At 43.8% G+C, this 18,237-nt stretch overlaps 4 non-coding genes across 4 annotated transcripts; all 4 read right to left on the reverse strand.

Moving 5' to 3' along the window:
* Window positions 1-3,982: 3,982 nt before the first annotated feature.
* On the reverse strand, window positions 3,983-4,200 carry LOC138286049 (small nucleolar RNA U3). The gene has a single exon (XR_011201745.1). It is a non-coding gene; the product is annotated as a small nucleolar RNA U3 (small nucleolar RNA).
* Window positions 4,201-8,321: 4,121 nt separating this feature from the next.
* On the reverse strand, window positions 8,322-8,539 carry LOC138286140 (small nucleolar RNA U3). Its single transcript, XR_011201833.1, has one exon. It is a non-coding gene; the product is annotated as a small nucleolar RNA U3 (small nucleolar RNA).
* A 4,121-nt stretch (window positions 8,540-12,660) lies between these two features.
* Window positions 12,661-12,878, reverse strand: LOC138286137 (small nucleolar RNA U3). The gene has a single exon (XR_011201830.1). It is a non-coding gene; the product is annotated as a small nucleolar RNA U3 (small nucleolar RNA).
* A 4,117-nt stretch (window positions 12,879-16,995) lies between these two features.
* Window positions 16,996-17,213, reverse strand: LOC138286175 (small nucleolar RNA U3). The gene has a single exon (XR_011201865.1). It is a non-coding gene; the product is annotated as a small nucleolar RNA U3 (small nucleolar RNA).
* Between the last annotated feature and the right edge of the window lie 1,024 nt (window positions 17,214-18,237).

The raw sequence follows: 18,237 nt of genomic DNA on the forward strand, positions 1-18,237 counted from the left end.
TGCATTTCTGTGCAAGAAAGAGTTCTCCCTAGAACTCGGGTGACACAATGCTTTAAAAATTTGCATATCAGAAATCAGCCACCAATCAAATTCAGCCTGCCTTTTCCCGGCCCTGTCTCACACACAGACACACACACACACACAGGTTACCTGTTGGCTGCTCCTGAAACAGACAGAGGACTACAGTATGAAAGTTAAAGTTCAAACAGGTAAAGAAACGGCAGCCATACTTTCCTTTCCTGCTCTCGTTTACCGCAACAAACACATTTTAACTTGTTTAAAAAGTAAGAGAAACAGTTGGTAAACTCACAAAAAAGACAGTCTACCGTTACTTCCAGAGCTTTCGGCACTGCACTAAATGACAATTATTACCATTTCAAGATGGCTACGCATTATCAGACTGCACGAAGTGGGTGAATTTTACTGGAGATCGGACAGAATCACCAGAGCGCTTACTCTGTTCAAGTAAAGCAGCACACACTTGCCCTCTGAGTTCACATCATACTGTGCTGAAAGTGTAGGTGGTGAAAACACTGGGAATTATTCTTGTTCACAGCCTTCATTTTGAAGCTCAAGCCAAGACATGGATTTCTCTGGTAGTTTCATCCTCAGATATCTTGGTGAGATGTTCAACTTCCTGACGCAAATCGATTTACATGTTAAGAGGCAGAGCATTAATTAGCACTCATTTGGACTACTGCAATGCCTTACACAAGGGAAAATGGGGAAAACTTGAAACAAAACGGCAGGTTCCACAGGATTTTGCAGGAAGACAGTTTTCAATCAGAATATTTGGTTCAGATTATGACCTTTCAATGTGCCGAAAGCGTGATACTGATTGCTAGTGAATGAGAAACGACCTGGTAGGTTTGCAAGTATGGAAACAAAAGGTGTAGCAAGCAACCTACCTTTACATTTTGAAAAGTTGCACCACAGATCAAATGTATGGCAATGTCTTCAATCAGTCTCCCCAAACAAAGTAACTCTCCCCCAGTTCACGTGTAAGACCCTTACAAGGCGATGGCATTCCGCAGGAACCACGGGTTACAACGGAACCTACCACTTTCAGATGAGCTCTGAATACCTGACATCAAAGAAAGCCTTCACATCAGCAACACCTTGTCCTACCAGCCGCTTTGAACATATGCAGCTTTTCCAGGCCCCATGACTTTTAGGCATCTCTGTATTATAGAAGTATCCAAAACACGGTTTATTTTTCTTGTACAGAAGATTCCGTTCACCGGGGAGTGAATCCTTGTCGGGACAATTTTGATCCTAGTATTCTTCAGAATAGGAACCGAACATTTCAGTGAATGTATCCGTCATCCAGCCCTTCCTCAAATGAAGAAAGGAACAGCCATCAACAAAAGACAGTTGTTTCATAAATACAACTCTGCCCTTCCTTTCCAGATCAGGGCTTTTCTGCAACAACTCTCTGACACTTACAAACACTGGGGCAGATTTACGATATTTGGCGCAGGGCAGCACAGCAAGTCACATTGCTGTGCCCTGTGTCAAAGAAAACGGGCAATAATGTGTTATATGTATGCAATACTGTCCTTTTCCACTGCGCTGGAGCCATTTTGACTGCCTAGAGCCAGCGCCGGCAACCTTGCACCATGGTGCAAGGTTGTCTGCGTTGTAGGCAAAATTGTTTTTGTGAAGGAAGAGGCACCTTCCTACACAAAAACAATCTTGGGAGGCTTTTCCCTTTTCCTATGCGTGCTGCAAAACGCAGCACACATAGAAAGGGGAAACAACAAAGAGAAATAAAGATATTTCTCCTCACTGACCCTCCCCTGGGGAGGGGTAAGGTGTTGGTGCATTCCCAGATTTACATGGCTCTGTAAATTTGGGGATGCGTCTAACAATATGGGTGTTGCGTTGGAACACACACTGCAAAGCCCTTGGATCGCCTCCCTAATGCAGAGTAAGCCAGCGCACCGCTTTACAATGCCTTGCCTTAATCACTATCTACGGGACTATTCAAAGCCACGCCAAGTGGCTTTGCGTGATCTCCTAGATATGGTTAAAAGGTCTGACCGCTGTTGCGTCACTAGAAGTCACGCAACTGCAGTGCAAGCCTCTCTTAAATATGCCCCACTAGTTCCAGTTTCTTTCTTCAGAAACTTTTTATAACGCTATGCCACTCTGTTCCAGTGGCACAGGAAGATGTCACAACAGCATTTTTGCTGCCATCTGGCTTAGCTCTCAGATGGTAAGTGATACAGACTTTAAAAACTGCTGCTGTGGTCTATGCCGCTAACTAAAGTATTGCTTCAGCACGACAGGCTCAAGTTGAAGGCGAAAAACAGTCCACATCCCCTCTTCCAGCAGGCTAGAGGGTACCACAATTTAGTCTTACTTTGTTTTTTGTTTTTATATTTACTTATCTATTTATTTCATTATTTTAAAAAAGGACATTGCTGGGAAGGCAGTCGGGCTACGCTCCTGGCTCCTATAAAGCCAAGATTAGGCAAAGTTTTGAAGCACTCAACTGGCCTGCCGCCAGAGCGGAACCTTCTCCAATTCACGCTCTGCCGCCAACCCACCCACCTCGTTTCCCCGGCATTGGGGCATGTTTGAACTCCAAAATGGCGGCCTCCGGGGTTCCACACATTGCAGCTTTACCATTTTCAAGGTACAGGGATTATTCTACTGTTTAAAAGCTGCTGGCATTCCGATTTTCTTCATGAGGCTATCAATCTTGCAGTGTTCTAATATAGCATACGAGAACATTATTAGGGGCCCAAAGGGATCATTAAACGTCTTCTGTTGAGAGTTATTGACAAAAGCGAGGGGACAGGGCATTTAACTAATGTGACAGCAGAGGAACGACGCCTATGCTGACAGCTCAACATTTCGTTCAATGAGGTAAGAATGCTTTAAATTAAACAGGAAAGCCAAAAAAACGACATTTGCTAGAATATTAGACCAGATGGCTTATTCCAACCATTATTTGATTGTTGCAACTTCACTGTCCCCAATGAATCTTAAAAAATTCCAATGTCCTAAGACATCTAGCCCTTGATGTACTAGAGGTTGTGCGAGCGTTCCTGGGAAGCTGAATGATTTTCTGCTGCGCCTACAGGCTTTTATGGTAAGTAATCAGATGCAATCCTTTACGCTTACGTTACTTTGTGCTATGCGAGTCCCCGTGCAACACCTTAGCAAATGCCCAAGACGGCGTTCTTTGTCCTCATCGGTCTAAGATCCTCAACAGCCTTATACATTTTAGGACCTGTGACCAGGGTGTTACTCTTGGTTTTAGTCTAAAAAGACTAACTAGCATTAGAAAGCCCCTTTTCCCCACGTCAATTCGACAGGGCGATAAGCCACTGAGCGGCACTAATTGTGTGGAAGATGTCTAAACTCTAAAAATAGATCAAACATAGAGGCCCAGATTTATGAAACGCTTGCGTTATCACAGCGTAAGGCAACACCAGGGCATCAGTGAGGTTTACTAAACCACGCAAGGCCACCTTGCGTGGCATTGCATGTCTTAATAAATCTAGAGTAACCCATGGCAGCGCAAGTCGCTGCCTTGCGTTACTGTTTGCCGGGAAGGCGTTCCATGGGTAGGGAGTGGGTGATCTTAGGCATCCACCCATGCTCTTTCATGCATTCCCAGATTTACTAAGAGTAGTAAACCTGGGAACGCGTACGCCTTCCCAACTGAGGAGCAACAAGGAGAAATATCTTTGTTTCTCTACGTTTTATCCTCAAGTTGTCCTGCTGAGTTGCGTAAGAGGTGAGTAAATCTTCCCCTTCCCCGGGTCCATTTGAAAAGACCCTCCTTACTTAAATGTACCAAATTACGATTAGAAAGACCGTTTGAAAAGCTCAGTTTATAAAAGAAAGCCCCAAAAAAGCCCAAAAGAGGTGATTGCAAATACAAGTCAAGTGAGAATCTGGCAACCATCAAATATCCAAGAAAAGAAGTTTAAAATGCTGTACTCTCTTAAACTGAAACAAGAAGCTAACCACTCAGTTTGTGTTTCCTTCCTCCAGTTCTTCGTAAAAGAAGAGAGGAACGTTCATCAATAGCAGACAGCAGCTGCACAAATGCAACACTGTCCACTGGCTTCGCGCTCAGAAGAAAACACTACAACTCTTCCTCGTGGTTAGCGAAGACCAGACACTTTCGAACACATTTCCTCAGTTAAAAACTATAGAAATGATCCCTGAAAGTATAGTCTTGCCTGAACCACTTCCAGCTCACACAGACAGAAAAAGTGGAAACCCTTCTTACCTACAGTAAGCACCTGTTGGGCATCAAGTCAAAAAACATATAAATATATAGATAAGACCACAAAATAGCATTCAGCAGATGCGCGTGCATTTCTGTGCAAGAAAGAGTTCTCCCTAGAACTCGGGTGACACAATGCTTTAAAAATTTGCATATCAGAAATCAGCCACCAATCAAATTCAGCCTGCCTTTTCCCGGCCCTGTCTCACACACAGACACACACACACACACAGGTTACCTGTTGGCTGCTCCTGAAACAGACAGAGGACTACAGTATGAAAGTTAAAGTTCAAACAGGTAAAGAAACGGCAGCCATACTTTCCTTTCCTGCTCTCGTTTACCGCAACAAACACATTTTAACTTGTTTAAAAAGTAAGAGAAACAGTTGGTAAACTCACAAAAAAGACAGTCTACCGTTACTTCCAGAGCTTTCGGCACTGCACTAAATGACAATTATTACCATTTCAAGATGGCTACGCATTATCAGACTGCACGAAGTGGGTGAATTTTACTGGAGATCGGACAGAATCACCAGAGCGCTTACTCTGTTCAAGTAAAGCAGCACACACTTGCCCTCTGAGTTCACATCATACTGTGCTGAAAGTGTAGGTGGTGAAAACACTGGGAATTATTCTTGTTCACAGCCTTCATTTTGAAGCTCAAGCCAAGACATGGATTTCTCTGGTAGTTTCATCCTCAGATATCTTGGTGAGATGTTCAACTTCCTGACGCAAATCGATTTACATGTTAAGAGGCAGAGCATTAATTAGCACTCATTTGGACTACTGCAATGCCTTACACAAGGGAAAATGGGGAAAACTTGAAACAAAACGGCAGGTTCCACAGGATTTTGCAGGAAGACAGTTTTCAATCAGAATATTTGGTTCAGATTATGACCTTTCAATGTGCCAAAAGCGTGATACTGATTGCTAGTGAATGAGAAACGACCTGGTAGGTTTGCAAGTATGGAAACAAAAGGTGTAGCAAGCAACCTACCTTTACATTTTGAAAAGTTGCACCACAGATCAAATGTATGGCAATGTCTTCAATCAGTCTCCCCAAACAAAGTAACTCTCCCCCAGTTCACGTGTAAGACCCTTACAAGGCGATGGCATTCCGCAGGAACCACGGGTTACAACGGAACCTACCACTTTCAGATGAGCTCTGAATACCTGGACATCAAAGAAAGCCTTCACATCAGCAACACCTTGTCCTACCAGCCGCTTTGAACATATGCAGCTTTTCCAGGCCCCATGACTTTTAGGCATCTCTGTATTATAGAAGTATCCAAAACACGGTTTATTTTTCTTGTACAGAAGATTCCGTTCACCGGGGAGTGAATCCTTGTCGGGACAATTTTGATCCTAGTATTCTTCAGAATAGGAACCGAACATTTCAGTGAATGTATCCGTCATCCAGCCCTTCCTCAAATGAAGAAAGGAACAGCCATCAACAAAAGACAGTTGTTTCATAAATACAACTCTGCCCTTCCTTTCCAGATCAGGGCTTTTCTGCAACAACTCTCTGACACTTACAAACACTGGGGCAGATTTACGACATTTTGGCGCAGGGCAGCACAGCAAGTCACATTGCTGTGCCCTGTGTCAAAGAAAACGGGCAATAATGTGTTATATGTATGCAATACTGTCCTTTTCCACTGCGCTGGAGCCATTTTGACTGCCTAGAGCCAGCGCCGGCAACCTTGCACCATGGTGCAAGGTTGTCTGCGTTGTAGGCAAAATTGTTTTTGTGAAGGAAGAGGCACCTTCCTACACAAAAACAATCTTGGGAGGCTTTTCCCTTTTCCTATGCGTGCTGCAAAACGCAGCACACATAGAAAGGGGAAACAACAAAGAGAAATAAAGATATTTCTCCTCACTGACCCTCCCCTGGGGAGGGGTAAGGTGTTGGTGCATTCCCAGATTTACATGGCTCTGTAAATTTGGGGATGCGTCTAACAACATGGGTGTTGCGTTGGAACACACACTGCAAAGCCCTTGGATCGCCTCCCTAATGCAGAGTAAGCCAGCGCACCGCTTTACAATGCCTTGCCTTAATCACTATCTACGGGACTATTCAAAGCCACGCCAAGTGGCTTTGCGTGATCTCCTAGATATGGTTAAAAGGTCTGACCGCTGTTGCGTCACTAGAAGTCACGCAACTGCAGTGCAAGCCTCTCTTAAATATGCCCCACTAGTTCCAGTTTCTTTCTTCAGAAACTTTTTATAACGCTATGCCACTCTGTTCCAGTGGCACAGGAAGATGTCACAACAGCATTTTTGCTGCCATCTGGCTTAGCTCTCAGATGGTAAGTGATACAGACTTTAAAAACTGCTGCTGTGGTCTATGCCGCTAACTAAAGTATTGCTTCAGCACGACAGGCTCAAGTTGAAGGCGAAAAACAGTCCACATCCCCTCTTCCAGCAGGCTAGAGGGTACCACAATTTAGTCTTACTTTGTTTTTTGTTTTTATATTTACTTATCTATTTATTTCATTATTTTAAAAAAGGACATTGCTGGGAAGGCAGTCGGGCTACGCTCCTGGCTTCTATAAAGCCAAGATTAGGCAAAGTTTTGAAGCACTCAACTGGCCTGCCGCCAGAGCGGAACCTTCTCCAATTCACGCTCTGCCGCCAACCCACCCACCTCGTTTCCCCGGCATTGGGGCATGTTTGAACTCCAAAATGGCGGCCTCCGGGGTTCCACACATTGCAGCTTTACCATTTTCAAGGTACAGGGATTATTCTACTGTTTAAAAGCTGCTGGCATTCCGATTTTCTTCATGAGGCTATCAATCTTGCAGTGTTCTAATATAGCATACGAGAACATTATTAGGGGCCCAAAGGGATCATTAAACGTCTTCTGTTGAGAGTTATTGACAAAAGCGAGGGGACAGGGCATTTAACTAATGTGACAGCAGAGGAACGACGCCTATGCTGACAGCTCAACATTTCGTTCAATGAGGTAAGAATGCTTTAAATTAAACAGGAAAGCCAAAAAAACGACATTTGCTAGAATATTAGACCAGATGGCTTATTCCAACCATTATTTGATTGTTGCAACTTCACTGTCCCCAATGAATCTTAAAAAATTCCAATGTCCTAAGACATCTAGCCCTTGATGTACTAGAGGTTGTGCGAGCGTTCCTGGGAAGCTGAATGATTTTCTGCTGCGCCTACAGGCTTTTATGGTAAGTAATCAGATGCAATCCTTTACGCTTACGTTACTTTGTGCTATGCGAGTCCCCGTGCAACACCTTAGCAAATGCCCAAGACGGCGTTCTTTGTCCTCATCGGTCTAAGATCCTCAACAGCCTTATACATTTTAGGACCTGTGACCAGGGTGTTACTCTTGGTTTTAGTCTAAAAAGACTAACTAGCATTAGAAAGCCCCTTTTCCCCACGTCAATTCGACAGGGCGATAAGCCACTGAGCGGCACTAATTGTGTGGAAGATGTCTAAACTCTAAAAATAGATCAAACATAGAGGCCCAGATTTATGAAACGCTTGCGTTATCACAGCGTAAGGCAACACCAGGGCATCAGTGAGGTTTACTAAACCACGCAAGGCCACCTTGCGTGGCATTGCATGTCTTAATAAATCTAGAGTAACCCATGGCAGCGCAAGTCGCTGCCTTGCGTTACTGTTTGCCGGGAAGGCGTTCCATGGGTAGGGAGTGGGTGATCTTAGGCATCCACCCATGCTCTTTCATGCATTCCCAGATTTACTAAGAGTAGTAAACCTGGGAACGCGTACGCCTTCCCAACTGAGGAGCAACAAGGAGAAATATCTTTGTTTCTCTACGTTTTATCCTCAAGTTGTCCTGCTGAGTTGCGTAAGAGGTGAGTAAATCTTCCCCTTCCTCGGGTCCATTTGAAAAGACCCTCCTTACTTAAATGTACCAAATTACGATTAGAAAGACCGTTTGAAAAGCTCAGTTTATAAAAGAAAGCCCCAAAAAAGCCCAAAAGAGGTGATTGCAAATACAAGTCAAGTGAGAATCTGGCAACCATCAAATATCCAAGAAAAGAAGTTTAAAATGCTGTACTCTCTTAAACTGAAACAAGAAGCTAACCACTCAGTTTGTGTTTCCTTCCTCCAGTTCTTCGTAAAAGAAGAGAGGAACGTTCATCAATAGCAGAAAGCAGCTGCACAAATGCAACACTGTCCACTGGCTTCGCGCTCAGAAGAAAACACTACAACTCTTCCTCGTGGTTAGCGAAGACCAGACACTTTCGAACACATTTCCTCAGTTAAAAACTATAGAAATGATCCCTAAAAGTATAGTCTTGCCTGAACCACTTCCAGCTCACACAGACAGAAAAAGTGGAAACCCTTCTTACCTACAGTAAGCACCTGTTGGGCATCAAGTCAAAAAACATATAAATATATAGATAAGACCACAAAATAGCATTCAGCAGATGCGCGTGCATTTCTGTGCAAGAAAGAGTTCTCCCTAGAACTCGGGTGACACAATGCTTTAAAAATTTGCATATCAGAAATCAGCCACCAATCAAATTCAGCCTGCCTTTTCCCGGCCCTGTCTCACACACAGACACACACACACACACAGGTTACCTGTTGGCTGCTCCTGAAACAGACAGAGGACTACAGTATGAAAGTTAAAGTTCAAACAGGTAAAGAAACGGCAGCCATACTTTCCTTTCCTGCTCTCGTTTACCGCAACAAACACATTTTAACTTGTTTAAAAAGTAAGAGAAACAGTTGGTAAACTCACAAAAAAGACAGTCTACCGTTACTTCCAGAGCTTTCGGCACTGCACTAAATGACAATTATTACCATTTCAAGATGGCTACGCATTATCAGACTGCACGAAGTGGGTGAATTTTACTGGAGATCGGACAGAATCACCAGAGCGCTTACTCTGTTCAAGTAAAGCAGCACACACTTGCCCTCTGAGTTCACATCATACTGTGCTGAAAGTGTAGGTGGTGAAAACACTGGGAATTATTCTTGTTCACAGCCTTCATTTTGAAGCTCAAGCCAAGACATGGATTTCTCTGGTAGTGTCATCCTCAGATATCTTGGTGAGATGTTCAACTTCCTGACGCAAATCGATTTACATGTTAAGAGGCAGAGCATTAATTAGCACTCATTTGGACTACTGCAATGCCTTACACAAGGGAAAATGGGGAAAACTTGAAACAAAACGGCAGGTTCCACAGGATTTTGCAGGAAGACAGTTTTCAATCAGAATATTTGGTTCAGATTATGACCTTTCAATGTGCCGAAAGCGTGATACTGATTGCTAGTGAATGAGAAACGACCTGGTAGGTTTGCAAGTATGGAAACAAAAGGTGTAGCAAGCAACCTACCTTTACATTTTGAAAAGTTGCACCACAGATCAAATGTATGGCAATGTCTTCAATCAGTCTCCCCAAACAAAGTAACTCTCCCCCAGTTCACGTGTAAGACCCTTACAAGGCGATGGCATTCCGCAGGAACCACGGGTTACAACGGAACCTACCACTTTCAGATGAGCTCTGAATACCTGGACATCAAAGAAAGCCTTCACATCAGCAACACCTTGTCCTACCAGCCGCTTTGAACATATGCAGCTTTTCCAGGCCCCATGACTTTTAGGCATCTCTGTATTATAGAAGTATCCAAAACACGGTTTATTTTTCTTGTACAGAAGATTCCGTTCACCGGGGAGTGAATCCTTGTCGGGACAATTTTGATCCTAGTATTCTTCAGAATAGGAACCGAACATTTCAGTGAATGTATCCGTCATCCAGCCCTTCCTCAAATGAAGAAAGGAACAGCCATCAACAAAAGACAGTTGTTTCATAAATACAACTCTGCCCTTCCTTTCCAGATCAGGGCTTTTCTGCAACAACTCTCTGACACTTATAAACACTGGGGCAGATTTACGAAATTTTGGCGCAGGGCACCACAGCAAGTCACATTGCTGTGCCCTGTGTCAAAGAAAACGGGCAATAATGTGTTATATGTATGCAATACTGTCCTTTTCCACTGCGCTGGAGCCATTTTGACTGCCTAGAGCCAGCGCCGGCAACCTTGCACCATGGTGCAAGGTTGTCTGCGTTGTAGGCAAAATTGTTTTTGTGAAGGAAGAGGCACCTTCCTACACAAAAACAATCTTGGGAGGCTTTTCCCTTTTCCTATGCGTGCTGCAAAACGCAGCACACATAGAAAGGGGAAACAACAAAGAGAAATAAAGATATTTCTCCTCACTGACCCTCCCCTGGGGAGGGGTAAGGTGTTGGTGCATTCCCAGATTTACATGGCTCTGTAAATTTGGGGATGCGTCTAACAATATGGGTGTTGCGTTGGAACACACACTGCAAAGCCCTTGGATCGCCTCCCTAATGCAGAGTAAGCCAGCGCACCGCTTTACAATGCCTTGCCTTAATCACTATCTACGGGACTATTCAAAGCCACGCCAAGTGGCTTTGCGTGATCTCCTAGATATGGTTAAAAGGTCTGACCGCTGTTGCGTCACTAGAAGTCACGCAACTGCAGTGCAAGCCTCTCTTAAATATGCCCCACTAGTTCCAGTTTCTTTCTTCAGAAACTTTTTATAACGCTATGCCACTCTGTTCCAGTGGCACAGGAAGATGTCACAACAGCATTTTTGCTGCCATCTGGCTTAGCTCTCAGATGGTAAGTGATACAGACTTTAAAAACTGCTGCTGTGGTCTATGCCGCTAACTAAAGTATTGCTTCAGCACGACAGGCTCAAGTTGAAGGCGAAAAACAGTCCACATCCCCTCTTCCAGCAGGCTAGAGGGTACCACAATTTAGTCTTACTTTGTTTTTTGTTTTTATATTTACTTATCTATTTATTTCATTATTTAAAAAAAGGACATTGCTGGGAAGGCAGTCGGGCTACGCTCCTGGCTCCTATAAAGCCAAGATTAGGCAAAGTTTTGAAGCACTCAACTGGCCTGCCGCCAGAGCGGAACCTTCTCCAATTCACGCTCTGCCGCCAACCCACCCACCTCGTTTCCCCGGCATTGGGGCATGTTTGAACTCCAAAATGGCGGCCTCCGGGGTTCCACACATTGCAGCTTTACCATTTTCAAGGTACAGGGATTATTCTACTGTTTAAAAGCTGCTGGCATTCCGATTTTCTTCATGAGGCTATCAATCTTGCAGTGTTCTAATATAGCATACGAGAACATTATTAGGGGCCCAAAGGGATCATTAAACGTCTTCTGTTGAGAGTTATTGACAAAAGCGAGGGGACAGGGCATTTAACTAATGTGACAGCAGAGGAACGACGCCTATGCTGACAGCTCAACATTTCGTTCAATGAGGTAAGAATGCTTTAAATTAAACAGGAAAGCCAAAAAAACGACATTTGCTAGAATATTAGACCAGATGGCTTATTCCAACCATTATTTGATTGTTGCAACTTCACTGTCCCCAATGAATCTTAAAAAATTCCAATGTCCTAAGACATCTAGCCCTTGATGTACTAGAGGTTGTGCGAGCGTTCCTGGGAAGCTGAATGATTTTCTGCTGCGCCTACAGGCTTTTATGGTAAGTAATCAGATGCAATCCTTTACGCTTACGTTACTTTGTGCTATGCGAGTCCCCGTGCAACACCTTAGCAAATGCCCAAGACGGCGTTCTTTGTCCTCATCGGTCTAAGATCCTCAACAGCCTTATACATTTTAGGACCTGTGACCAGGGTGTTACTCTTGGTTTTAGTCTAAAAAGACTAACTAGCATTAGAAAGCCCCTTTTTCCCACGTCAATTCGACAGGGCGATAAGCCACTGAGCGGCACTAATTGTGTGGAAGATGTCTAAACTCTAAAAATAGATCAAACATAGAGGCCCAGATTTATGAAACGCTTGCGTTATCACAGCGTAAGGCAACACCAGGGCATCAGTGAGGTTTACTAAACCACGCAAGGCCACCTTGCGTGGCATTGCATGTCTTAATAAATCTAGAGTAACCCATGGCAGCGCAAGTCGCTGCCTTGCGTTACTGTTTGCCGGGAAGGCGTTCCATGGGTAGGGAGTGGGTGATCTTAGGCATCCACCCATGCTCTTTCATGCATTCCCAGATTTACTAAGAGTAGTAAACCTGGGAACGCGTACGCCTTCCCAACTGAGGAGCAACAAGGAGAAATATCTTTGTTTCTCTACGTTTTATCCTCAAGTTGTCCTGCTGAGTTGCGTAAAAGGTGAGTAAATCTTCCCCTTCCCCGGGTCCATTTGAAAAGACCCTCTTTACTTAAATGTACCAAATTACGATTAGAAAGACCGTTTGAAAAGCTCAGTTTATAAAAGAAAGCCCCCAAAAAGCTCAAAAGAGGTGATTGCAAATACAAGTCAAGTGAGAATCTGGCAACCATCAAATATCCAAGAAAAGAAGTTTAAAATGCTGTACTCTCTTAAACTGAAACAAGAAGCTAACCACTCAGTTTGTGTTTCCTTCCTCCAGTTCTTCGTAAAAGAAGAGAGGAACGTTCATCAATAGCAGACAGCAGCTGCACAAATGCAACACTGTCCACTGGCTTCGCGCTCAGAAGAAAACACTACAACTCTTCCTCGTGGTTAGCGAAGACCAGACACTTTCGAACACATTTCCTCAGTTAAAAACTATAGAAATGATCCCTGAAAGTGTAGTCTTGCCTGAACCACTTCCAGCTCACACAGGCAGAAAAAGTGGAAACCCTTCTTACCTACAGTAAGCACCTGTTGGGCATCAAGTCAAAAAACATATAAATATATAGATAAGACCACAAAATAGCATTCAGCAGATGCGCGTGCATTTCTGTGCAAGAAAGAGTTCTCCCTAGAACTCGGGTGACACAATGCTTTAAAAATTTGCATATCAGAAATCAGCCACCAATCAAATTCAGCCTGCCTTTTCCCGGCCCTGTCTCACACACAGACACACACACACACACAGGTTACCTGTTGGCTGCTCCTGAAACAGACAGAGGACTACAGTATGAAAGTTAAAGTTCAAACAGGTAAAGAAACGGCAGCCATACTTTCCTTTCCTGCTCTCGTTTACCGCAACAAACACATTTTAACTTGTTTAAAAAGTAAGAGAAACAGTTGGTAAACTCACAAAAAAGACAGTCTACCGTTACTTCCAGAGCTTTCGGCACTGCACTAAATGAAAATTATTACCATTTCAAGATGGCTACGCATTATCAGACTGCACGAAGTGGGTGAATTTTACTGGAGATCGGACAGAATCACCAGAGCGCTTACTCTGTTCAAGTAAAGCAGCACACACTTGCCCTCTGAGTTCACATCATACTGTGCTGAAAGTGTAGGTGGTGAAAACACTGGGAATTATTCTTGTTCACAGCCTTCATTTTGAAGCTCAAGCCAAGACATGGATTTCTCTGGTAGTTTCATCCTCAGATATCTTGGTGAGATGTTCAACTTCCTGACGCAAATCGATTTACATGTTAAGAGGCAGAGCATTAATTAGCACTCATTTGGACTACTGCAATGCCTTACACAAGGGAAAATGGGGAAAACTTGAAACAAAACGGCAGGTTCCACAGGATTTTGCAGGAAGACAGTTTTCAATCAGAATATTTGGTTCAGATTATGACCTTTCAATGTGCCGAAAGCGTGATACTGATTGCTAGTGAATGAGAAACGACCTGGTAGGTTTGCAAGTATGGAAACAAAAGGTGTAGCAAGCAACCTACCTTTACATTTTGAAAAGTTGCACCACAGATCAAATGTATGGCAATGTCTTCAATCAGTCTCCCCAAACAAAGTAACTCTCCCCCAGTTCACGTGTAAGACCCTTACAAGGCGATGGCATTCCGCAGGAACCACGGGTTACAACGGAACCTACCACTTTCAGATGAGCTCTGAATACCTGACATCAAAGAAAGCCTTCACATCAGCAACACCTTGTCCTACCAGCCGCTTTGAACATATGCAGCTTTTCCAGGCCCCATGACTTTTAGGCATCTCTGTATTATAGAAGTATCCAAAACACGGTTTATTTTTCTTGTACAGAAGATTCCGTTCACCGGGGAGTGAATCCTTGTCGGGACAATTTTGATCCTAGTATTCTTCAGAATAGGAACCGAACATTTCAGTGAATGTATCCGTCATCCAGCCCTTCCTCAAATGAAGAAAGGAACAGCCATCAACAAAAGACAGTTGTTTCATAAATACAACTCTGCCCTTCCTTTCCAGATCAGGGCTTTTCTGCAACAACTCTCTGACACTTACAAACACTGGGGCAGATTTACGATATTTGGCGCAGGGCAGCACAGCAAGTCACATTGCTGTGCCCTGTGTCAAAGAAAACGGGCAATAATGTGTTATATGTATGCAATACTGTCCTTTTCCACTGCGCTGGAGCCATTTTGACTGCCTAGAGCCAGCGCCGGCAACCTTGCACCATGGTGCAAGGTTGTCTGCGTTGTAGGCAAAATTGTTTTTGTGAAGGAAGAGGCACCTTCCTACACAAAAACAATCTTGGGAGGCTTTTCCCTTTTCCTATGCGTGCTGCAAAACGCAGCACACATAGAAAGGGGAAACAACAAAGAGAAATAAAGATATTTCTCCTCACTGACCCTCCCCTGGGGAGGGGTAAGGTGTTGGTGCATTCCCAGATTTACATGGCTCTAAATTTGGGGATGCGTCTAACAATATGGGTGTTGCGTTGGAACACACACTGCAAAGCCCTTGGATCGCCTCCCTAATGCAGAGTAAGCCAGCGCACCGCTTTACAATGCCTTGCCTTAATCACTATCTACGGGACTATTCAAAGCCACGCCAAGTGGCTTTGCGTGATCTCCTAGATATGGTTAAAAGGTCTGACCGCTGTTGCGTCACTAGAAGTCACGCAACTGCAGTGCAAGCCTCTCTTAAATATGCCCCACTAGTTCCAGTTTCTTTCTTCAGAAACTTTTTATAACGCTATGCCACTCTGTTCCAGTGGCACAGGAAGATGTCACAACAGCATTTTTGCTGCCATCTGGCTTAGCTCTCAGATGGTAAGTGATACAGACTTTAAAAACTGCTGCTGTGGTCTATGCCGCTAACTAAAGTATTGCTTCAGCACGACAGGCTCAAGTTGAAGGCGAAAAACAGTCCACATCCCCTCTTCCAGCAGGCTAGAGGGTACCACAATTTAGTCTTACTTTGTTTTTTGTTTTTATATTTACTTATCTATTTATTTCATTATTTTAAAAAAGGACATTGCTGGGAAGGCAGTCGGGCTACGCTCCTGGCTCCTATAAAGCCAAGATTAGGCAAAGTTTTGAAGCACTCAACTGGCCTGCCGCCAGAGCGGAACCTTCTCCAATTCACGCTCTGCCGCCAACCCACCCACCTCGTTTCCCCGGCATTGGGGCATGTTTGAACTCCAAAATGGCGGCCTCCGGGGTTCCACACATTGCAGCTTTACCATTTTCAAGGTACAGGGATTATTCTACTGTTTAAAAGCTGCTGGCATTCCGATTTTCTTCATGAGGCTATCAATCTTGCAGTGTTCTAATATAGCATACGAGAACATTATTAGGGGCCCAAAGGGATCATTAAACGTCTTCTGTTGAGAGTTATTGACAAAAGCGAGGGGACAGGGCATTTAACTAATGTGACAGCAGAGGAACGACGCCTATGCTGACAGCTCAACATTTCGTTCAATGAGGTAAGAATGCTTTAAATTAAACAGGAAAGCCAAAAAAACGACATTTGCTAGAATATTAGACCAGATGGCTTATTCCAACCATTATTTGATTGTTGCAACTTCACTGTCCCCAATGAATCTTAAAAAATTCCAATGTCCTAAGACATCTAGCCCTTGATGTACTAGAGGTTGTGCGAGCGTTCCTGGGAAGCTGAATGATTTTCTGCTGCGCCTACAGGCTTTTATGGTAAGTAATCAGATGCAATCCTTTACGCTTACGTTACTTTGTGCTATGCGAGTCCCCGTGCAACACCTTAGCAAATGCCCAAGACGGCGTTCTTTGTCCTCATCGGTCTAAGATCCTCAACAGCCTTATACATTTTAGGACCTGTGACCAGGGTGTTACTCTTGGTTTTAGTCTAAAAAGACTAACTAGCATTAGAAAGCCCCTTTTTCCCACGTCAATTCGACAGGGCGATAAGCCACTGAGCGGCACTAATTGTGTGGAAGATGTCTAAACTCTAAAAATAGATCAAACATAGAGGCCCAGATTTATGAAACGCTTGCGTTATCACAGCGTAAGGCAACACCAGGGCATCAGTGAGGTTTACTAAACCACGCAAGGCCACCTTGCGTGGCATTGCATGTCTTAATAAATCTAGAGTAACCCATGGCAGCGCAAGTCGCTGCCTTGCGTTACTGTTTGCCGGGAAGGCGTTCCATGGGTAGGGAGTGGGTGATCTTAGGCATCCACCCATGCTCTTTCATGCATTCCCAGATTTACTAAGAGTAGTAAACCTGGGAACGCGTACGCCTTCCCAACTGAGGAGCAACAAGGAGAAATATCTTTGTTTCTCTACGTTTTATCCTCAAGTTGTCCTGCTGAGTTGCGTAAAAGGTGAGTAAATCTTCCCCTTCCCCGGGTCCATTTGAAAAGACCCTCTTTACTTAAATGTACCAAATTACGATTAGAAAGACCGTTTGAAAAGCTCAGTTTATAAAAGAAAGCCCCCAAAAAGCTCAAAAGAGGTGATTGCAAATACAAGTCAAGTGAGAATCTGGCAACCATCAAATATCCAAGAAAAGAAGTTTAAAATGCTGTACTCTCTTAAACTGAAACAAGAAGCTAACCACTCAGTTTGTGTTTCCTTCCTCCAGTTCTTCGTAAAAGAAGAGAGGAACGTTCATCAATAGCAGACAGCAGCTGCACAAATGCAACACTGCCCACTGGCTTGGCGCTCAGAAGAAAACACTACAACTCTTCCTCGTGGTTAGCGAAGACCAGACACTTTCGAACACATTTCCTCAGTTAAAAACTATAGAAATGATCCCTGAAAGTATAGTCTTGCCTGAACCACTTCCAGCTCACACAGACAGAAAAAGTGGAAACCCTTCTTACCTACAGTAAGCACCTGTTGGGCATCAAGTCAAAAAACATATAAATATATAGATAAGACCACAAAATAGCATTCAGCAGATGCGCGTGCATTTCTGTGCAAGAAAGAGTTCTCCCTAGAACTCGGGTGACACAATGCTTTAAAAATTTGCATATCAGAAATCAGCCACCAATCAAATTCAGCCTGCCTTTTCCCGGCCCTGTCTCACACACAGACACACACACACACACAGGTTACCTGTTGGCTGCTCCTGAAACAGACAGAGGACTACAGTATGAAAGTTAAAGTTCAAACAGGTAAAGAAACGGCAGCCATACTTTCCTTTCCTGCTCTCGTTTACCGCAACAAACACATTTTAACTTGTTTAAAAAGTAAGAGAAACAGTTGGTAAACTCACAAAAAAGACAGTCTACCGTTACTTCCAGAGCTTTCGGCACTGCACTAAATGACAATTATTACCATTTCAAGATGGCTACGCATTATCAGACTGCACGAAGTGGGTGAATTTTACTGGAGATCGGACAGAATCACCAGAGCGCTTACTCTGTTCAAGTAAAGCAGCACACACTTGCCCTCTGAGTTCACATCATACTGTGCTGAAAGTGTAGGTGGTGAAAACACTGGGAATTATTCTTGTTCACAGCCTTCATTTTGAAGCTCAAGCCAAGACATGGATTTCTCTGGTAGTGTCATCCTCAGATATCTTGGTGAGATGTTCAACTTCCTGACGCAAATCGATTTACATGTTAAGAGGCAGAGCATTAATTAGCACTCATTTGGACTACTGCAATGCCTTACACAAGGGAAAATGGGGAAAACTTGAAACAAAACGGCAGGTTCCACAGGATTTTGCAGGAAGACAGTTTTCAATCAGAATATTTGGTTCAGATTATGACCTTTCAATGTGCCGAAAGCGTGATACTGATTGCTAGTGAATGAGAAACGACCTGGTAGGTTTGCAAGTATGGAAACAA

This window comes from Pleurodeles waltl, chromosome 3_1 (genome assembly GCF_031143425.1).
Source record: "Pleurodeles waltl isolate 20211129_DDA chromosome 3_1, aPleWal1.hap1.20221129, whole genome shotgun sequence".
Classification (NCBI taxonomy): Eukaryota; Metazoa; Chordata; class Amphibia; order Caudata; family Salamandridae; genus Pleurodeles; species Pleurodeles waltl.